The 17,407-nt window shown below is 47.7% G+C and overlaps 1 protein-coding gene across 20 annotated transcripts in view; it reads left to right on the top strand.

Annotated features, from left to right (window-relative positions):
- PTPRS (protein tyrosine phosphatase receptor type S) overlaps window positions 1-17,407 on the top strand; it is a 247,577-nt gene that overhangs the window by 36,975 nt on the left and 193,195 nt on the right. Inside the window, exon 1 of one of the 20 annotated variants that reach the window (XM_075123317.1) lies at window positions 17,141-17,334. The exons of the other annotated variants lie outside the window; for them this stretch is intronic. The gene's annotated coding sequence lies outside the window, so the exon portion shown is untranslated. Of the gene's footprint in view, window positions 1-17,140; window positions 17,335-17,407 lie in introns of those variants that run through there. 20 annotated transcript variants of the gene reach the window in all.

Raw genomic sequence — 17,407 nt, 5'->3', positions numbered from 1 at the left:
TCTGGCAAACGGAAGCTAGGGACACCAATCCTGCCCATCCTGGCTAATAGCCATCGATGGACCTATCCTCCATGAACTTATCTAGTTCCTTTTCGAACCCTGTTACAGTCTTGGCCTTCACAACATTCTCTAGCAAGGAGTTCCACAGGTTGGCTGCGCATTGTGTGAAGAAATACTCCCTTTTGTTTGTTTTAAACCTGCTGCCTATTAATTTCATTTGGTGACCCCTAGTCCTTGTGTTATGAGAAGGAGTAAATAACACTTCCTTGTTTACTTGCTCCACACCAGTCATGATTTTATAGCCCTCTATCATATGCCCCCCTTAGCCGTCTCTTTTCCAAGCTGAAAAGTCGCAGTCTCTTTAATCTCCTCTAATTATTTCACTTGTCCCAGCAAGTGAAAGGTGACGGTGCTGTGGACAGCAGAGGGAAGGATTAGAGATGATTTCACTGGGACAGGGGGAATTTCTCTCTCTCTCTCTCTCTCTCTCTCTCTCTCAATAAAGAGGCTTTGAAGGGATTTGGAGAAATCCGTTAAAACCTTAACTTCCCCCCTACTTGCCCAGCCCCCAACACTGTTCTGTAAGGTGCTGCTCAGAGCCATTCCCTTTCCCTGTACGTTATGGTGTCTCCAAAGCCGCACCCTTTGCCGATTACGGAGACTGGCACACAACCTGCCCTTCGTGTTCCCTCCTGCCCTAGCATCATCTGGAAACCTGCAGTAAGCCGCGTAGGGAGTATCGTCCCCAGGGGGAAACCGGCATAAACGCTCTAACCCCAGCTGCTGTCCCTGGGAACCCCTGCTCTCGCAGGGGTGGGAGGGTAGAAAGCCATCAGTGGTGTCACTTCCATGAATGCAGAACAAAGCTGGTATGACGGCATTTTGGGGCGAGTCCTTGACACCTTGCACTCCTTTGAAAAATCCCAGTCTCATCCCTTCCTATGTCGGGTGGGGAGACTTGGACCCAAACTCCCCTTGAGGTGGGAGGTAGATGGGGGTGTCTGGATGCCTGCGTCTTGGAGACTGACTTCACATGGATGTTTTGAATGTGGCCAAGACCTGTCCCCGGGAACTCCCCAGTCTCTCTGACTCTGTAGTTCAGATTTTGAGGCCTTAACGCATCCTGCAGTTTACAAAGAAGTAGCTCGTTGTTTTGGGCCGGGGAGGCAAAACGCATCAACAAGCCAGCAATTTCTTCAATCATCCTGCTCATTACACAGGGGAAAAATTAATACATCGCCTGCCATCCCCAGAAGCTATTTGTTAAAGCCAAAGATAATGATGGGCAAAATTGAGCCTGGCTCAGTTGCATGCTGTCTTTTAAGAATCCTTCCAAGAAAGGGGATCTGTTTTTGTGAGCTCCAAAATCTGTGTACAAGCCTTTCAGCCCCATAGGGGACAAGCCACTTTGGGCGGGGGGAGGGGAAGAGGAGGGAGCAGGACTTCCAAAAAAAAAAAAAAAAAACCACAACAAAAAAATCCAGATCATATTTGAATGTCCAACTTAAGACACTGACTAAGGCCCTTTTAAAGAAAAATGCCGAGTAACCATGCCCTGAAAATTGGGCCCCTTAAGGCATCTCAAAAATCTTGAAAATGATGGACTAGCACTGTCAATCAATCGCAGTTAATGCTTGTGATTAATGCAAAACAAATTAATTACATTTAAAAAAAGCAGCTGTGGTTCATCGCAGTTTTAATTGCACCGTTAACAATAGAATACCAATTTACATTTCTTATACATAATATTGGAAGTTTTTTCTACATGTTTCAAATATATTGATTTCAGTTACAGCACAAAAAACTAAAACAACGAGGAGTCCTTGTGGCACCTCAGAGACTAACCCATTTATTTGGGCATAATTCAGTTAAGGTGGAAGTGGCCTGTTCTCAACAGTTGACAAGAAGGGGTGAATATGAAAGAAGGAAAATTACTTTTGTCGTTCTGACAAGGCCAGTACAATCAAGGTCGCCCATGTAAAGTCTCTAAGATGCCCCAAGAACTCCTCGTTGTTTTTGCTGATTCAGACTAACACAGCTATCCCTCTGAAACAGATTACTAAATGCACCGTGCTCACTTTATTTTATTTGAAGTGTAAAAAAGGTAAACAAAAGAAATAGTATTTTTCAATTCACCTCATACAAGTCCACTCAGTCCTACTTCTTGTTCAGCAAATCGCCAAGACAAGCAAGTTTGTTTACATTTATGGGAGATAATACTGCCCACTTCTTACTTACAGTGTCACCTGAAAGTGAGAACAGGCGTTCTTATGGCCCTATTGTAGCCGGCACTGCAAGGTATTTACGTGCCAGAGATGCTAAACATTTGTATGCGCCTTCATGGTTTGACTTCTAGGCTCGAAAGTGTTCCGAGTTTTGTTTTTAAGTGCAGTTATGTTTAAAATAAATAAATAAAATAAAAATTCTGCATTTGTAAGTTGCACTTTCACGTTCAAGGTTGCACTCCAATACTTGTATTGCGGTTCATAGACCTGAAGTGTCATGTGAACGTTAACCAAGAAATCCTGCTGTGACTTCCAGAGTTAACTTCCTGGTTTTTCAGGACTTCAGAACAACCAGTACCCACCATCTGGCTGGCACAAGAAGTGGGACCACATCATCCCATCCTCCAGCACCTTTACTGGCTACCTGTTCCCTGTCAGCTCTCTCTGAAATCATTCTCTATCCCACCTTGCAGAATGTCTCTTTCACAGTTTCCGCTCATATCTCTTCTTCCATGCGGTCTAGCCAGTTGTGTGAGTGCCACCTTTTTTGCAGCTCCTGCTGTTTGGAACAACCTTCATAAGTCTCTCTCTCTTGCTTCAAATCTCAGCTGGAAAAAACAGCTCTTCTCACTACCCAGCCCTCTGCTGTTTGGTCTCACGAATGGATGCTTTAATTTTCACTGCACAAACTGCTTTAACGCTAATTTACGTTAGGTGTTTGAGTCTCTTATGCCGCCGCAGACTCTCTGGCGATTGGAGAACTAGTGAAATTCTAAACTTGCAAGAGGCCCGGTGGGCTTGTCTAAATACAAAGTTGCACTGTTTAACTAAAAGAGTGATATTGTACCACTTAAACGGGTGTCACTTTGTGCATAGACCCTGGCAGAGCTATAAACTTGGCTTATGTTGGTTTTAGCTTGTTTCTAGTTAAATAACCAGCCTAACGACATCAATGCAATATCCCACCTTTTAGTTAAACTGGTGCAACTTTGGGTGTAGCCCAGACCTGTAAACTTTGGGAGTGGGCAGGGGGAGCTATGGGCTAATGAACACTTAAGCTGTCTTTGCAGATTCATCATTCTTGCCCCATTTGCCTTAAGGCTGAGAGCTCTGAGTGCATTTCCACCCCCTTTCCCCCAGAATCACTCCAGCAAAACCATGGACAACTGGAGCTGATATTTCTGGTATTTTAAAGGTACGATGCAGAAAATAAATCTTTACAGGCCGTCTTTATATTAGAAGAGAGATAGGCAGAGTCTCTCTTTAGATAAAACCCGTTGTAGAGCACTTTTTCTGGTGAGTGGAAGAGAAGAGGGTCTTGATGTAGCACAGGGTACTGGCAATGAGGCTCTTCTTCTACCACTAGAAAAAGCAAAGGTGATCCCTTCACGTTCACTGTTGCTGTAGGAGACCTAGGCTTCTCTGCTGTGACTCACCGAGGAATATCACTGTACGTTTTTACAAAATAACCTTTCTGCGGAAGATAGCAGAGGTGGCCGTAGGCCCTGTTTTATTATTTGGGCTATGCAATCCGGTCAAGCCAAGCCACGGCGTTCTTATCAGTGATGTTCAAAGGCACAAAGACCTCCAGGAAGCTGAGTCATTTTGCAGCCCTGGAGAATGTGTGTCACGGTTTGTGGCTGCCCACATCGACGTAGTGGATGGTCTCTCAGACGCCACCAAAATTCTGCCACAGCACAAATTCCATGTCTGGTACGAAACCGGTTCAGCAGGCTCCGTTGCCTTTGCAGGAAATCAAACCCTGTTGACATTGAGTGGGGTCCAAGACAAGATAATTATTTGTCCCTTTCTCTGCAGACCATGAAGCTCTGCCTCTTCTACTGTAAATCCCTCACTCGATTAAACTTACCCACAGCAGGCGACGTGAGGGCAAACGGCCACGTGGTGGATTAAGCAAGTCTTCAACTGACGGTAGATGTGACCTATCCCACAAGTTCGTCACGAGCTTTGCTTTGCTTTCCTCGCTGCGAACGCTAGGCGGTGCCGTTCAATCCTTCCCATCCATTAATCAGTGGGCGATCAGTTCCCAGAGAGGCTACCATAAATATTGAGCCGAGAGTTAATTGGTGTTCAAAGCATTTTAAATGGATTTTGTGTGTGTGTGTGTGTGTGTGTGTGTGTGTGTGTGTTACTGCTTCTTAAACTAGGGTCTACAGGTTTGTGTAACTTGCAGAGGGACAGTGGAAAACCGTGTGGTAAAAAACGTGGATCAGACTCCACAAATATATGCAAGCACTTCAGTGCCGAAGCTGAGCCTATGGGCAAATAGCGCATCGCTTTTTCTGTCCTCGGACGCAGGGGTATTTACTGGCTATAGCTGGCTAAGCCTTCACCCTTTATAGAGCGAAAGTGAGGCAGAGAGAAGGGAATTCATTTGCACCACAGCAGGTTGTGAATGACAGATGGAACCCAGGAGAGCTGCCTCTAATACCCAGGCCAGCAGTCCTGTTTCTCCTCAGGGGCTGTGGGGATTGGTGACCTGTTTCATCTTAACCCCACCCCTGTCAGTTTCTATTAGGGGACAGCCTAGACCCTCGGTGACTGTTTCCTCCCCTTCCACACTGTCTCCTCACTGCTTTCCCCTCACTCACTGCTTCCATTTTGTAATGGACCAGGGAAGTAGCCATGTATACACGTGGTAATGCCGTGTGGCAGTCACTCCAAGCAGCACTAGGCTTTTTCTGGCATAAAAAGGACAAATTAAATAAACATGCGTGATTGCTTAAACATTTGTTTTTTAAATTAGCATCATTTTTTTTAATTGAAGTATTTGGATATGCTGTAATGGAACATTTTAGCCATTTTTTTCTCTGATACGATTTTTCCAGAATAATTGCTGATTTTTAAAAAGCAGATGCAAAAGTGGGGCCAGGTTTTCGGCTTAATCCTGTCAGAGCCATGGAGGGGAAGAAATGACCCCATTTCGAGCTGTGGGGTCCGGACAAGTGTCCAGCAGGCTGGCGTTGGCTGGAGGCAGGGGCGCCCGCGCTAAGACGATGCGGAAAGCTGGGGACGAGGCACATCTATGTCTCTTGGGGAGAGCCAGGAAAACCCAGAGCTTACTTCTAATGGTGAAAGCTGGCCCTGGGGTTCCCTCCGTCCTCAAGACTTAAGGGAAGGGTGAGGGAAAACTAGATTAAGCTTACAGTGTGGCCTAGCAGATTGGCGACTGGCTACAGACTCAGGAGAACCAGGTTCTATTCCTTGCTCTGCCACTGACTTGCTGGGTGACCCTGGGCAAGTCCCTTTCCCTTTCAGTGCCTTTCTTTTTCTTGTCTGCATAGATGGTAAGAGACAGTTGCTGGCCAAAGAGCTTGCAATGTGTATGTACAACGCCTAGCATAATAGGATCCTAAATCTAGGTAGGACCTTTGAATCTACTGGTATGTGACCAAGGGTCTCTAAGCGGACGATCTCAGAAGTGTGGGCTGCTAGACTAATACAGCTGACGAGTTAGTGTTATTAATGACTTTTTTTGGCGCTTTTTACCTCATTTGATTTGAATGCAAAAATTACACCTTGCCCCAGCTATAGATTCTCTGTCCTTTAAAATGACATTCCATGCAAGGAGGAACCACTGTCTGGCTAATCATAGAATCCTAGAATATCAGGGTTGGAAGGGACCCCAGAAGGTCATCTAGTCCAACCCCCTGCTTGAAGCAGGACCAATTCCCAGTTAAATCATCCCAGCCAGGGCTTTGTCAAGCCTGACCTTAAAAACCTCTAAGGAAGGAGATTCCACCACCTCCCTAGGCAACGCATTCCAGTGTTTCACCACCCTCTTAGTGAAAAAGTTTTTCCTAATATCCAATCTAAACCTCCCCCACTGCAGCTTGAGACCATTACTCCTTGTTCTGTCATCTGCTACCATTGAGAACAGTCTAGAGCCATCCTCTTTGGAACCCCCTTTCAGGTAGTTGAAAGCAGCTATCAAATCCCCCCTCATTCTTCTCTTCTGCAGGCTAAACAATCCCAGCTCCCTCAGCCTCTCCTCATAAGTCATGTGTTCTAGACCCCTAATCATTTTTGTTGCCCTTCGCTGGACTCTCTCCAATTTATCCACATCCTTCTTGTAGTGTGGGGCCCAAAACTGGACACAGTACTCCAGATGAGGCCTCACCAATGTCGAATAGAGGGGAACGATCACGTCCCTCGATCTGCTCGCTATGCCCCTACTTATACATCCCAAAATGCCATTGGCCTTCTTGGCAACAAGGGCACACTGCTGACTCATATCCAGCTTCTCGTCCACTGTCACCCCTAGGTCCTTTTCCGCAGAACTGCTGCCTAGCCATTCGGTCCCTAGTCTGTAGCGGTGCATTGGATTCTTCCATCCTAAGTGCAGGACCCTGCACTTACCCTTATTGAACCTCATCAGATTTCTTTTGGCCCAATCCTCCAATTTGTCTAGGTCCTTCTGTATCCTATCCCTCCCCTCCAGCGTATCTACCACTCCTCCCAGTTTAGTATCATCCGCAAATTTGCTGAGAGTGCAATCCACACCATCCTCCAGATCATTTATGAAGATATTGTACAAAACCGGCCCCAGGACCGACCCTTGGGGCACTCCACTTGATACCGGCTGCCAGCTAGACATGGAGCCATTGATCACTACCCGTTGAGCCCGACAATCTAGCCAGCTTTCTACCCACCTTATAGTGCATTCATCCAGCCCATACTTCCTTAACTTGCTGACAAGAATACTGTGGGAGACCGTGTCAAAAGCTTTGCTAAAGTCAAGAAACAATACATCCACTGCTTTCCCTTCATCCACAGAACCAGTAATCTCATCATAAAAGGCAATTAGATTAGTCAGGCATGACCTTCCCTTGGTGAATCCATGCTGGCTGTTCCTGATCACTTTCCTCTCATGCAAGTGCTTCAGGATTGATTCTTTGAGGACCTGCTCCATGATTTTTCCAGGGACTGAGGTGAGGCTGACTGGCCTGTAGTTCCCAGGATCCTCCTTCTTCCCTTTTTTAAAGGTTGGCACTACATTAGCCTTTTTCCAGTCATCCAGGACTTCCCCGGTTCGCCACGAGTTTTCAAAGATAATGGCCAATGGCTCTGCAATCACAGCCGCCAATTCCTTCAGCACTCTCGGATGCAACGTGTCCGGCCCCATGGACTTGTGCACGTCCAGCTTTTCTAAATAGTCCCTAACCACCTCTATCTCCACAGAGGGCTGGCCATCTCTTCCCCATTTTGTGATGCCCAGCGCAGCAGTCTGGGAGCTGACCTTGTTAGTGAAAACAGAGGCAAAAAAAGCATTGAGTACGTTAGCTTTTTCCACATCCTCTGTCACTAGGTTGCCTCCCTCATTCAGTAAGGGGCCCACATTTTCCTTGGCTTTCTTCTTGTTGCCAACATACCTGAAGAAACCCTTCCTGTTACTCTTGACATCTCTTGCTAGCTGCAGCTCCAGGTGCGATTTGGCCCTCCTGATATCATTCCTACATGCCCGAGCAATATTTTTATACTCTTCCCTGGTCATATGTCCAACCTTCCACTTCTTGTAAGCTTCTTTTTTATGTTTAAGATCCGCTAGGATTTCACCATTAAGCCAAGCTGGTCGCCTGCCATATTTACTATTCTTTCGACTCATTGGGATGGTTTGTCCCTGTAACCTCAACAGGGATTCCTTGAAATACAGCCAGCTCTCCTGGACTCCTTTCCCCTTCAAGTTAGTCCCCTAGGGGATCCTGGCCATCTGTTCCCTGAGGGAGTCGAAGTCTGCTTTCCTGAAGTCCAGGGTCCATATCCTGCTGCTTACCTTTCTTCCCTGTGTCAGGATCCTGAACTCAACCAACTCATGGTCACTGCCTCCCAGATTCCCATCCACTTTTGCTTCCCCCACTAATTCTACCCGGTTTGTGAGCAGCAGGCCAAGAAAAGCGCCCCCCCCTAGTTGGCTCCTCTAGCACTTGCGCCAGGAAATTGTCCCCTACGCTTTCCAAAAACTTCCTGGATTGTCTATGCACCGCTGTACTGCTCTCCCAGCAGATATCAGGAAAATTAAAGTCTGCGCCTGCGTGCTGCTGCACTACCGTGAGCTGCGGTTTAAATCGCGAAAGGTTATCTGAGCCCACCCAAACGCTCTGCACTTCCCAAAAGTCCTCTCAAAACAAAGCGGGTCCTCGCAGCTTGCTCCGACGGTCCACAGGCCTGGGTTATTGCGGCTCTAAGGTATCTTTGAAAGTTTCAGCTCATTTAAGAGTGACTTGGGGAAGGCGCAGAGGAGCCCAACGTAAGGCTGGAGCCTTTGGGGAAACCAGTGCTGGCCCTAATGTTCTGTAACCGCATCTGCCAGCACTGGAACACTTGGCCAGACCAGGCTGGCTAGCGAGAGGCTCCTTTCAGACTTGGAGGTTTCAGGGGCAGCCTCCGCTACTCCTGATAAACTCCTATAGTTAAGAGTTCAGGTGGGAAAGGTGGAAAGAGAGCTGGGAGCAGGTCAGGGAGGCCTGTGGGTCCTGAACCTCTAGACGAGCATGTAGTTAAATTCATGGGCTCCCAGGGCATGTCACTGCTGCAGTGGTGAGTACATGTGTTTTTTTGGGAGGGGGGGGTAGGGCTGGTGCTCTATTTATTGCACACTGATAGGTGTGCGAGAACAAAGATGGGCCTTGCCTGGAAGAATTCATAAGAACGCCACGCTGGGTCCATCGAGCCCAGTGTCTTGTCTTCCGACCGTGCCCAGTGCCAAGTGCTTCAAAGGGAATGAATTTATCGACTGATTCATCCCCTCTCATGTAGTCCCAGCTACTGGCAGTCAGAGGTTTAGGAATACTCAGAGCATGGGGTTGCTTCCCTGACCATTTTGGCCAATAGCCAGTGATGGACCTATCCTCCAGGAACTTATCTAGTTCTTTTTTGAACTCCGTTATACTTCTGGCCTTCACAACATCCCCTTGCAGTGAGTTTCACAGGTTGACTCTACGTTTTGTGAAGTAGTAGCTCACATACTAAGGCCCTGATCCTTTAATTGGATCCGTGCAGAGGGATCCTTGCTCCTGACTTTGAGCTCCCCATTGCAGTCGGCTGGGTCCATGTGGATCCAATTGCAGGATCAGGACCTTTGCATGGACAAAATGCAACCAGTGGAAAGTAGATGGGTGTAGATGGTTATGCAACAGGAGTGCAGTTTCCCAGCCTTGCTTTGCATACTTCCCTGGAGGTTTTAGGGAGTATTATTAAAAAAATAAAAACTTAATAAATCAGTTAAATCCAGTGAAACTTGAAGTAATTAACTGTTGTAAGCGGGGGATGGGAGTTTGTAGAGCATCCTCTCCCGGAAACTAATAGACCCTGTGCCTCCTTATCTTGATGATTTTCATAATTTAACTGAATGCTGAGGTAATGGATCTGATGAACTTTTATGGAGCTAATTTTAGATTTAATGGACTTCTTGGGTTGTTTTTATAAGGGTACTGTTTTTAAAATGTTGATGCACTCGAAAGGTAAGATAAGAGCAATAGAAGCTGAAATAAATCTGAAGAATCTTCCAGGTTTTTGGCTAGCAGCAGGTCCACTCCGAGTGCACCGACCTTGCCACCTGAAACCGCCCTTGGAAGCCATCTTAAGAACCCAGGTGCTTTTCCCCCTGGGCAGTGAGCTGAGCACATGAAAGGAAAGAAGCTGAAGACCTTGCCTTCATGCCAGAGCATTGCTGCCAGTGTTTTTTGCCTTTCTTGAATAACCTTTGACCCCCTGCCCTCCCCCCCGGAATGAGGGAGCTGCAAAGCCGGGATCATCTATGTTAATCTGGTCTCATTGAGGCAGGATCAGTGAAACCACCTCACAGATTCACTGTATTATGGAGCAGATTGAGGGACTTAGCGAGCAAATTTAATAAATATCATTTCGATATGACTTGGTGGAAAAAATCCATGGAGCAGCTGATGTCGGAAGCGCTGTGGTGAAGGCTGAGGGAACGGGGGCTGGTTATGATGGGGTCTGTGTTGGGGAGAAGGACGGAAATGCCATCAGCGTCTCTCTCCCCCTCCTTCCCCCATGCCTTTAGAAATGGGGCTTGGGGGTGACGTTCACTTGGGTCGGAGGGAGAGGCTGAGCCGACAGAGCAGATGGCACGTGTTTGAGCTAGGAGCCAGGGCCGAGTGGTGTGTGCCTAATGGGGGGGCAGGGCTGTATGGGTGCTGGGCGAGGCCTGGGTGGGGGCATGTGTTTCAAACGAATTGGAAGTGGTACAGGATTTGGTGATGCTCTCTGGCAGTGTGAGGACATGGGCGAGGGGGGCTGTTGAAGGATGCACTGTCCCTTTTAAAAAAAAAAAAAGTTTATGCCCTAATCCTGCTGCAAGGTGCTCTGCACAGTTTGACCCCCTCTGCCCACCCAAAGGCTCCAGCAATGCTCCGCACAAGGGTACGGATCTGTCCGTCTGAGGCAGTTTGCAGGATCAGGGCCCTTAGAGGATGTTTTAAGTGCTAGAGCTGGGTGTCTTGTTTTTCAGTATTAAAAGGACACGTTGAGCCAGATCATCAGCGGGTGGGAATCTGTGTAGCTCCATTAAAGCTATGCCCGTTTACACTAGCCGCTGAAGTCAGTGGAGCGACATGGATTTACACTGGCTGAGCTTGTGACCTGTTCGGAGGGGACAGCAGGGGCGTGGGATTTCCCCAAGAGTGGGGAAGGGTTACGGATCTCTTTGGTGGCAGGAGAGAGGACGTTTTTTCCCTGCTCTGTCCTTTGTCTTATAAGGTTCCTTGTAGTTCCTGGTAGAGTCTTTGAGTTGTGCTCTAACATGCCTGAAATGTCTTTGTTGAGCTTTCCAGTGGAAAAACCAGTGTTGCCCTGACAGGCTCTAGGGGCAGGGGGATGGAAGGGAGGGGCTCAAACACTCATCACATTCAGATATAGCTTTTAAGCTATACACTTCAGCTCCATGGTGGGTGTCTGAGGCAGGTAGACGTATTTATCTTTCTGTGGGAGGAAGTTTGGAGGAGAAGGAAGCAGGTTTGTGTGGTGATTGTGGCTTCTCTTGCTGATGCCCTGTTCTGGAAGCAATCTTTTACCCTGTGTAAACTAGTTCGGTGAGATGCACTGCAAATCTCAGCTCCAGCCTCTGGAAGCCCTTGAGTGGAAGGTGTAGCGCTTGCAGGCAGAGAAATTGACTGACCGCTTTGTCTTTGTCTCTTGCAGGACCCCCCGCCTGCTGGAAAAACACTTGGTTTAGAATAAATATTTGACCTCTTGCTAACCCCTCTTTCCTCCCAATCTCATTCGGTGAAGAGTGAAAAAGGCTGCGGCCAATCCAAGAAGGGCAAGAGCTGGGGACCGTATCATTAAAATGCTAAAAATGAATGTGCTGAAAACAGACACAATTGGGTATTTAAATCCCTGAATGAAAAGAGTGTGTGTTACAGAGCTTGCAGGGAGCTGGTCTCCCAGAGCCCCTGGAAAGTATGCGGTCAGGCCTGCGCTATTAATTTTTTGTTTCTGGTTTTCAAAGGAACTGCAAAACCCACGAGGGAGGCAGATGCCCTCACCTCAGCCATGGGCTGAAAAACGGGAGAGGGAGTTTTCACTTGTCCCTGGTGGTGTCAACTGGGTTGGGGGAGAGGATAATTGCCAATCACTAGGTGTGTACAAGGATTGTGTATACATGCTCTGTCTAGGAGTGTTCATGTGCTCAGGCTTCAGCTGTTTCACCCTCACTCCTTCATGGTTGAACACTTGTCCTCTTTGTCCTGGCATACGCAGACTTTGGGCACACTGGCCCCCAGGTTCCCTCTTGAGCCACCAGCTCTCTCTGTTTGTCACTCCAGCTATCGTGCTTGTACCTTGATTACCACAACTAGTGTGCATTGGCAAAACCCTCTTTGGGCTTGGTAGGCGCTCGTGCGCCACTCTTAATTGTGCTCCTTGCACTTTTTAGTGCAAAACAGTAGCAGTCAGGGCTAGAAAAAACAGCTAGGCCTCATTAACCCACCTCACTGTCTCTTGCCTTATTCTTCCTTCTCCAAAATCCTGCCACCCCTTTTTTTGCTTATTCCCCAAGTTTGGTATCACTCCTCTGGCAAGCCCCTGGATGCAACTCCATTGTCACCCCTTCCTGCAAAATCACCCATTTGCATTTACTCAGTATTCTTTTGGGGGTGGGGTGCGTGTGGTTAGAAAAAAACACAGCTTTCCCTCACTTCTCTGTGCATGTGTGTAAGGACCTTTTGTGGGTCCTGAATGCCCATGGAGCTGCCCCTAAGTCAGGTATTAACTGGCTGGCTGGGCTTTGGGCCAGCAGCATGGAGCAGATCCATTGGCTGTTGGATACTTAATGATCAAATGAAACATTTCAAAGTTTTAAAAACAACGCCACCAAACTGCAGGCCCGTCTGCTGCCAGAAACCCTGCTTCCCATCAACCCCAGGCAGTGAGAGAGAGTGGGGATTTTAAACCAAACAATTCCCCCCCCCCCCCCCCCCCGGACGGTGGATTGGCTGCCAAGGTTCTCCGAACGGGAAGTTCTGTCCCTCCTCTCTCTGTATCGGATGTCAGGTTGGCATGGAAAATCCCATCTGTTTTCAATCTGGATCCCCCTTCGCATCTCTTAAGCATCTTCTCCTCCCTGCTCCCGCTCCTACATTCCCTCCTCCACATCCGCTGGGGCACACACATCAAGCGAATCTGCTTGGGTGACTCTTCTTCTTTTTTTCTTTTTTTTCCCTCTTCTTCTTCTTCTCCTAAAAATGAATATGACCTCCCTTATGCCCTGCTCCTCCCTTTCCCTAAATACTCAACGCTAAGGCACGTGCAACCTTTCCACATATGACTGCCTTGTATATATAAACGCAGGCTTGCCAAGAGAACCTCCAAGCCCTGGGACTACTTCAGTCTTCGGCTTGCAGAATTTCCAAATGACCAAGATTTTTAAACTTGGATCCGTCAAGAAATACTAAAATCAAGGACTGGGGTGGAGGGGGAGCCAGGATGTTCCTTTTTGAGGGCTGGAAGGGACCTCAAGTGGTCATCAAGTCCAGCCCTCTGCACTGAGGCAGGGCCAAGTAAATCTTGATCAGTCCTGACAGAGGTTTGTCAACTGGTCTTGAAAACCACCAGTGATGGGGATTCAACAGCCTCCCTTGGGAGCCTGTTACAGTATTTAACTACCTTTAAAGTCTGAATGTTGATCATTTGCTACAGATTAAGCCAATTACTATTTGTCCTACCTTCAGTGGACATGGAGAACAATTTGAGAGAGAAAGGTGGGGAAGGTAATATTTTTTATTGGACCAATTTCTGTTGGGGGTGAGAGAGAAGCTTTTGAGCTTACACAGAGTTCTTTTTCAGGCCTGGGAAACCTACTCACAGTGCCACAGAACAATTGACCGCTGTCCTCTTAATAACAGTCCTTAATGTATTTGAAGACTGTTACCAGGACCCCTTCTGTCTTCTTTTCTAAAGACTAAACATGCCTGTTTTTTAACTTTCCTCACAGGTCGCGTTTTCCAAACCTTTTTATCATTTTTGTTGCTCTCTTCTGGACTCTCTCTCTCCAATTTATCCACATCTTTCTTCGAGTGGCAACCAGAATTGGACACACTACTCCAGCTGAGACCTCACCAGTACTGAGTAGAGCAGGACAATTACCTCCTGTGTCATGCATAAGACACTCCTGTTAATACACCCCAGAATATTAGCCTTTTTTGCAACTGCATCACAGTGTTGGCTCATATGCAATTTGTGATCTGTTGTAACCCTAGATCCGTTCCTGCGGTACTATTACCTAGCCAGTTATTCCTAATTTTGTAGTTGTGCGTTTGATTTTTTCCTTCCTAAATGTGGTACTTTGCACTTGTCTTTATTGAATTTCATCTTGTTGATTTCAGACCAATTCCCTGATTTGTCAAGGTTGTTTTAATTCTAATCCTGTCCTCCAAAGTGCTTGTCACACCTCTTAGCTTGGTGTCCTCCACAGATTTTATAAGCATACTCTCCATTATCCAAGTCATGAATGAAGAAATTGAATAGTACTGGACCCAGGACCGGCCCCTGCAGGATCCCACGAGAAACATCTCCGCCAGTTTGATAGTGAACCACTGAGAACTATTCTTTGAGAACAATCTTTTACCCAGTTGTTCGCCCATCTGATAGTAATTTTATCTAGACCACATTTCCCTAGTTTTCTTGTGAGAATGGCATGTGGTACTGTGTCAAAACCTTACTGAAATAAAGAGATATCACATCTACTGCTTCACACCATCCACTAGGCCAGGAACCCTGTCAACAAAGGAAATTGAGTTAGTTTGGTTATTCTTGACAAATACATGTTGGCTATTCCTTATAACCCTGTTATCCTCTAGGGGTTTACAAATTGATTGTTTAATAACTTTCCTAGTATCTTTCCAGATCTCGAGGGCAGGCAGGCTTGTCTAGAATTCCCCAGGTCCTCTTTGTTCCTTGTTTTGAAAATCCGGTGCTATTTTTGTGCCCTTTTCCAGTCCTCTGGGACCTCATGTGCCCTAGATGATAATTACTAATGGTTCCGAGATTGCTTCAGCTAGTTCCTTAAGTACCATCGGCTGAATTTCATCAGGCCCTGCTGACTTGAATATGTCCAGCTCATATCAATATTCTTTAATCTGTTCTTTCCGGGTTTTGGGTTGCGTCCCCTCCCCCATGTTATCAATATTAATTTTTGTCGAGTATCTGATCACCATCAACCTTCTTAGTAAACACTGAAGCAAAATAGGCATGAAGCACCTCTGCCTTCTTGATGTCATCCGTCATTAGCTTTCTTTCCTTGCTAAGTAGAGAACCTGCCCTTTCCTTCGTCTTTCTCTTGCTCCTATTTAAATAACCTCCTTCCTGCTGCCTTTTATGTCCCTTGCAAGGGGTAACTCATTTTGTGTCTAGGCCTTTCTGATTTTGTCCCTGCGTGCTTGTGCTACTCTTTTGTGCTCCTCCTTAGCCACTTGTCCACATGTCCACTTTTTGTAGGATTCCTTTTTTGATTTTCTAGTCATTAAAACAGCGAATACACAATGATTTGCTTCCACCCTGAAGCAAAGCATCGCATCTCTATGGGATTTCAGATTAACTTGAACACACGTAGGTAACAATAAGTATATCATGGTCTTTCTCTGCAGAAGCCCTCTTTTGTCCCAGATCCCCTTCTGTAATCTTTTTTGTCATCCCGTACTGTGTTATGTCTTATTTAGACTATAAAGTCCTCAGGCCAGGGATTATCCTCGCTTTTTTTATGCCTGTGAAGAGCCGTGCACACCTATGGTGCTTCATAAATAACAAAAGGGTTTTAAAAAAATCCCCAGGGTTTTTATAGTCCGATAAAGTTTGCTTCCACAGTAGCAAAAAATTGATGTTTAGTTTATTTATGTTTCATCTTGTCGAAATGTGTAGCGGCGATTATCCTGCAGCCGTTCCCCTTCCACCCGTCCTAGGCCATGGTTGTCATGGGCTGTGTCTGAAGTAGGCTTTTGTACCAAGGTTTCTCATTGTTGCCATCGCCAGTGCAGAGAAGATACCGGCAGCTTAACCGTGATGGCGTCTAACCGAGCTCGGAGCAAATCTGTGTGACGCTCATAGACTGCGGTAAAGCACCAGTGACTGCCTGCAGCCCTGTTGGTTTGTTTGGTCTCTGCTAGGATTGCAACAGTGTTGGCTAACCTGTATTGAAATATACACTTCTTTCTCTAGCGGGGACCAGGCCTGAACGAAGGGAGATCTGAATTCTAGTACTAGCTGCTCTGTTAACTGTGCTGTGCGCCCTTGGAAGGTTATTCCGTCTTTGTACCTCAGTTTCCCTTCAGTATAAGAGGTGAATAATTAACTGCCCTGCAGGGGGGGCATGTGAGGCTCAGCTGTTTGCCCGTTGCTCGGAGATTCTCCAGCTGACAGTAGCCAAGATGGGGAAGCAACAAATATAAAAAAGGGAGCTGGAAGACTTTTTTTAATAATAATTAATAATAATAAACCCCTAGAAACAATAACACAGTGTGTGTCTTGCTCTCCTTGCCCTGGTTCTTGCCTGTTGGGGCATGAGGCTAGCAGCCAGTTTGGAATGGGAAATGTGTGAGCTGTCTCTATTTGCTACGTTGCAGCTGGACCAGGCTGGGGCCCAGGTATAAGTCACTCCCTCCCTCAAAAACAAAATCCCAACCTTCTCTGCAGCTCCAAACTCATGGATGGAAGGGAGATTTACCCCGGGGAGCTGACGGCGTTACTGGCTGCTACGCCCTGGGGGTGGGCGGGAGGAGCCTCCTGCCCCCCTCCCACCAAGGCAGCACTCCTGCCCCCCTCCCACCAAGGCAGCACATCGTCTGTGGGGCTTCCCCCAACTCCATCCCTATCCCTCACACCATCATCCCTTACAGGGCCATGCCAGCTCAAGTCCCCCTCCATCCCACCTTCCCCAAGGGGTCTCCCTTCCCCCTCCCACACCCATTTCCCCCATGGAGCTCCTCTTCTTCTTCCCGAAGACCCTCCACTATGAATTTTTTCCCTCCCCCCATCCCACACATGTTCCCCTATAGATCTCCCCACTCCATGGATCAGCTCTCCCTCCCCCAGGGGGGCTGGAACAATGTGTACAGTGGGGGTGCTGAGAGCCATTGAACCAAACTGTAAATCCTGTATATGCAGGGAGTGTTGCAGCAGCCCCAGTTCCAGCACCTATGCCCTCCCCTATGGATCTCTTCCCCCCCCCCCCGGATCTGCTCCCCCCCTTTCCCTTCCAACACCCCGTCCCCTATGGAACTCCCCCACCTATGGATCTGTGCTCCCCTCCTCCCCTGTCCCCGATGGATTTTCCCCTACAGACTTTGTCCTGCTTCCCCTCCTCCCCCCCACCCCACCCACACCTCGGTCTCGCTCTGTATGCTCCCTGCCCCTCCCCTGGCTCCTCCCAGCCTTTGCCCCCCTTCCTCCTCCCGGTCCCATCTCGTGTCTTGCTCCAGACCCTGCAGGAGGTGTCACCCCCTAACCCCCTCCGAACCCAGGTTGGATTAACGGGGACCAGGCGCCTCATGGATCCCTAGCCGCTGCCTCTTGGCCATCAGTGCTGCAGCCGGGGGCCCCTCTCGGGGGCTCCAATGGGAAGGCTCCAGCCCACAGGGTGAGTCCTGCAGCCCGACTGGGTCTGAAGTGTGTGTGGGGTGGCTCCTGGCACCCTGGGGCTGTGGGACCTG

Source organism: Caretta caretta, chromosome 25, assembly GCF_965140235.1.
Source record: "Caretta caretta isolate rCarCar2 chromosome 25, rCarCar1.hap1, whole genome shotgun sequence".
Taxonomy (NCBI): Eukaryota; Metazoa; Chordata; order Testudines; family Cheloniidae; genus Caretta; species Caretta caretta.
Note: the sequence above shows the minus strand (reverse complement) of the source record. Positions and strands in the feature narration are given on the sequence as shown.